We start from the raw sequence: 5,117 nt of genomic DNA on the forward strand, positions 1-5,117 counted from the left end.
TCCGGGGGGCGCCGCTCCCTCAGGGCACTGGGACCCGGCCGCTCCGGAGACGCAGCTGCCACTCACAGCCAGGACGCGGAAGGGCGCACCGCAAAGGCCCGCCTCTGTACTCCGGCTGCGCGCCTGATTGGACGGGGCTCCGGGCTCCCGCCTCATGGTCTGAGTGACAGTAGAGGGCACCAACCCACCGCTGAACGAGGACTAGGAAGACTTCCTGGATGTTTTGGTTTTTTGGCTTTGTGGTTTTTTTGTTGTTGTTTTGGTTTTTGTTTTGTTTTTTTGGAAAGCTGCTGGTTGAAGCCAGGTTTTAGCTGCAGCTGTTTTAAGACAGGACTTGTCCACGTGGAGGGACAGAGCCCACCAAGAACACATTTGCATTTATCCTCGTATATAAAGGCATATCGATTTAGAAATATGCGTGTGTTGTTTACAAATGGAAAGAATGTAATGACAGTTGTTTTAAAATCTCACAAGCCAGGTGTGGTGGCAGATGCCTTCAATCCCAGCACTCTGGAGCGCTGAGGCAAGAAGGTCACAAGTTGAAGCCCAGCCTGGGTGACAGAAGGAAACCCTGTTTCAAAATTGTAAGACCTAAAGCCTCACTTCCACTCCACGGAGCGTGAACAGCCAAAAAGGCCTCCACGATGCTGGGCCCTAACACCCAGCGAGGCTCCGGGAGCTCGACGGAGAAACGAGAAACCCAGGAAAGAACACACCAGGTTAGATGGTAAAGAGACCTTTATTAGTCTGGCCAGACGGCACTCCCAGAGCCAGGTCGCTCAGAGAGGCATCTGCTCAGGGGCTGAGGTACCTTTTATAAGGTTTTTCTAAACAAAGAGTCAGGGAATTCACAGAACAAGACTGCAAACACATTGTTTATCTTATGCAGGAAAGGTTCTACTGTCACCTTTTGTCAAACCATTTACCTCTGGGCGGGCTGTTAACCAAGGTAACAATTAGCATATGAAGAAGCACAGTCTGGCCTATTAGCATGGAGTCCCTTTGTGAAGACCAGTGGAGAGGATGGTAAGCACAGTAAGAGGGCAAGGGGGTCAGTTTCCTGCTATCCCTTAGGGGGTCTGGTTTATGACACGTCTGGCATCCTGCGTTGGTCACCCCAGACTCAGGATGCCCTGTCTTGATCAAAGTCCTAAGACATTACCTTTGTTTGCTCGTACCAAGTTTACATACACTTCCTTCTAATCTTATCTGTAGATGGGAGGGAGCAGAGTAGAATGGAACGTACTTTGTTACATGCAGACTGTCTAGGGCCTACGCAGCGGTTGGGGTCCTACAAAAATAACACATGAAAAAGATCTGGGGAAGTAGCTCAGTGCATTCAACCCCTAATAGTTAACTTTTCCACTCTCTGGTCTGGGAGTACAGCTTGGGCTTTCAGAGGGGAATCCTTCCCCTCAGACAGCAATGTCTAGTACAAACAAGAAGAGTGGAATACGTGTGATTTTAAATTTCCTAGAATTAACATTTTAAAAGTTAAACACTTGGGAGTGTAGTGACCCACCGTATCCATAATATTCTCATTACATGTCATCGATATAAATTTACTAAAATATATACATTTTGGCACTAAATGCTCAAAACACTCTTAAGTCTACAGACATCTAAGTTCTGAGCAGCCACTTGCCAGCTTTGACAGCTGGGACTCCTCTGACCGTTTGGAGGCAAAGGGCCTGAACACCTTCCTTTCATGCCAGAGGTGGGCCAATAACCTTCCCAGGAATATTTCTCTTCCAGCCCAAGGAGGGGAGAGATTGCACTAAGAGAGAGCAGGGCGCTCCAACCAGAAGGTGTCCGAAGGGAGACCTTGCTTCCTGACCACTCCTGGGCACAGACCCAACCCCTTCCAGAAATCTCAGAGCCAACAAGGCAATGGGTCCCCAGGAAAAGAGAACCCCATGCCCCCCAGTTTAATAAGCAATAGTGTCCTAGTGACTTTTCTTGTTGCTGAGACAAAAATACCCAACACCCAAAGTTACAGGGGGAAAGGTTTATATAGCTCAGTTTGTAGAAGTTTCAATCCATACTTGACTGGCTCCGTGGCACAGAGGCACCGTAGAGGAGAAACAGTTCATGGCAGCCAGAAGGTAGCAAAACAAGCAAGGGACCTTAACAGGATCTCCCTGCCCCTTTTATCTTACCTAGACTGGCAGGGCAGGTAGCACTCACACAGCGCTACACCATGAATCAGTCCCAGCGTCACTCACTCTAGATCCAGCCCCCTCTGAAAAAGCCTCACCTGTGACTGCATGAGGCTTTCGGGCACATCTAGAAACAGCCGTAACAGTCTTTGACAGTTTGTGGGCCTAATGATTATGCTGTGGGTGTCAGTTTCCTCCTGGGCTGTGGGGCTCTGAGTCCAAGCACTAACCATGCACACACACATCCACACTTGTATAGCTGTATGCTAATGTGAGATCCAACTTTAAGCGAAAAGGAAAGTGGTGTCTCTAGGTGTTTCTAGGTAAACTGTGATCATCGTATTGGATGCTGGCGTCCTGCCTGGAATGGATGCATTACAACTGACAGTTGTCTGTTTCTAGACAACAAATCACGCTAAGGCTCCTCATCTCATGAGTGCATTCGTCAGTCGGGCTCCTGAGGGTGCTCGTCCTTAGATGGTGATGGACGAGCGGCCCCGCTGCAGAGGCTGAGGGGGCTTCAGTGGCAGGCGCAGGCTTGAGATGGTCCCAGGGAAGGTATTCCACATGGGACTGGGCTACACCCTGCATCCGGGAGGGTCCTACCGTGTGACGTGCTCTGCTTGTGACAATATCAAGGAAGCTCCAGGAGCTGTCGAGGAAATCAGTCCTGCTGAACGTAAGACTTCCTGCAAGAGAACCCGAGGGAGAGAAGAACCTTACTGTGCTGTGATAGGGGACTGTCACTGGCATCAGCAGTATTATTCATGCACTACCCATGGAGCAAAGGAAATGACATAAGTAACACGGGACCTAACAGAAACAGATTATACAAGTTCTTGAAGACACAGCAATGGCCACATCTGCTATGTCTTCAGATCTTCAGAAGATTGAAATGTATCCATGTGGCTAACATTCTGCACCGTGACCTCAAGCCTTCCAACCTGCCACTCAACACTATCTGGCATCTCCAGATCTGTGCCTTCAGCCTGGCTGCACTGCAGACCCAGATAATGATCACACAGGGTTGCTGACAGAGTACGTAGCCTCTCGCTAGCAAGGGCTCCAGAAATTATGTTGAATTCCAAGGGCACCCCAAGTCCATCAATTTTTGGTCTGTGGCTGCATCCAACAGGCCCATCTTCCCAGGGAAGTATTGTCTCAGGCATCTGAACCACATTCTAGTTCGTCGTGGATCCCCATCACAGGAAGACCTGAATTGTATAATAAATTTAAATTCTGGAAACTATTTGCTTTCTCTTACACATAAAAACAAGTTGCTGTGGCACAGGCTGTTCCCAAATGCTGACTCCAAAGCTGTGGAATTACTAGGCAAAATGTCAACATTTAACTCTCACAAGAAGGTTGGGGTTGACAGGTTCTGATCCATCCTTATGTGGAGCGGGATTATGACCCACATGTCCGCCCTCCGCTGAAGCACCATTCAACTTTGACATGGAATTGGGTGACTTGCCTAAGAAAAGTCCCGAAGAGCTCATTTTTGAAGACTGTGAACATTCAGCTATCTGATCATTGACAAAAGGGCCAAAGACCAGAGGAAAGAAAACCTCTTTAACCCATGGTGCTGGAGAGACAGGTTATCCATGCGCAGAAGATTGACTCTAGATCCATCTCTCTGACCATGTACTAAAATAAAACCAATGTGGATGAAAGATCCAAATTTTAAAACAGAACCACTTAATGTTCTGGAATATAAATAAAAGACTTCAAAAGTAAACCTCTTGAAGACACAACTATATGCATGCTGCTTCTGAACAGAATCCCAGTTGCACAAGAAGTAACATCAAGAATCAATGCACAGAGGCCAGGGATTTAGTTCAGTGGTTCCCCCGCCTGCCTCGCAAGCACAAGGACCCAAGTTCAATCCCCAGTACCAAAAGAAATAAAAACAAAAAAAATAAGAATCAACACATAGGATCATATCAATTTAAAAACTTCTGGCCGGGGATTTAGCTGAGTGGTTCCGGCGCCTGTGTTGTCACAAGTGTAAGGACCCAAGAGACAATCTATAGACTAGGGGGAAATCTGCCAGCTATCCTGGGACAGAGGACTAATATTTGGAATACATAACAAATTCAAAAAAATTAGACCTCCTCACATAAAAGACCCAGTCCAAAAAGTGGGAAACTAAAATTCTTGCCAGAAGGGCTAATAAATACATGAAAAATGTTCAGCATCTCTGGCTATTAGTGAAATACTAAACAAAACAACACTGAGATTCCACTTAACTCCAGAAAGAATCGCTGTCCTCAAGAAAAATCAAGGAATAACAAATGCCAGTGAGGTTTCAGGGAGAAAAGAACCCTTCTCCACCGCTAGTGGGGATGTAAACCAAGAAAGCGCTACGAAGATCAGTGTGGAGTTTCCTCAAAAAACTGAAATAGAAATTCCATCTGTTATGATGTATGTTTAGAATTTTTTAAGCCTCAGGTAGTCACAGGGGGAAGAGGTGGCTGGATCTAGAATGTGTGTATGAAGCTGGAATTGATTCATAGCGATGCTAGGCTCCAAGTGCTACTGCCCTAAGTAGTCTGGGTAAGATAAAGGAGGCAAAGACACTGTTAAGGTCTCTCCTTTGTTGCTTTTGCTGTCTTCTGTGTACAAGGAACTGTTTCTCCTCAATGACAGCCCTCTGCCATGGGCCACTCTGTCCTGGAGACAGCCAGCTATGGACTGAAACCTCTATAAACCGTGAGCTAAAGAAGCCTTTCCCCTATAACTTGGATGTCCAACATTTTGTCTCAGCAAGGAGAAGAAAAATAACTAAGACAGAATTTGGTACTGAGAGTGGAATCGTTGCTAAGACGTTACCTGGCCATGTGGCTCAAGAGCCTTGAAAACTGGCTTGTGAGAAGGAGAGGAGTTAGGATATTTTTGGAGATGCTGGAAAAGTAGAGCTGGAACACCTTAGGCTTTTGTGTCAGTCAGAGAAACAGA

The 5,117-nt window shown here is 46.8% G+C and overlaps 1 pseudogene; it reads left to right on the forward strand.

Annotated features, from left to right (window-relative positions):
* The first annotated feature begins 2,213 nt into the window (after positions 1 to 2,213).
* On the forward strand, positions 2,214 to 3,982 carry LOC104876358 (annotated as a pseudogene).
* The last annotated feature ends 1,135 nt before the right edge of the window (positions 3,983 to 5,117 follow it).

This window comes from Fukomys damarensis, unplaced genomic scaffold (assembly GCF_012274545.1).
Source record: "Fukomys damarensis isolate Sample0158 unplaced genomic scaffold, DMR_v1.0_HiC HiC_scaffold_37, whole genome shotgun sequence".
In the NCBI taxonomy this organism is placed as follows: domain Eukaryota; kingdom Metazoa; phylum Chordata; class Mammalia; order Rodentia; family Bathyergidae; genus Fukomys; species Fukomys damarensis.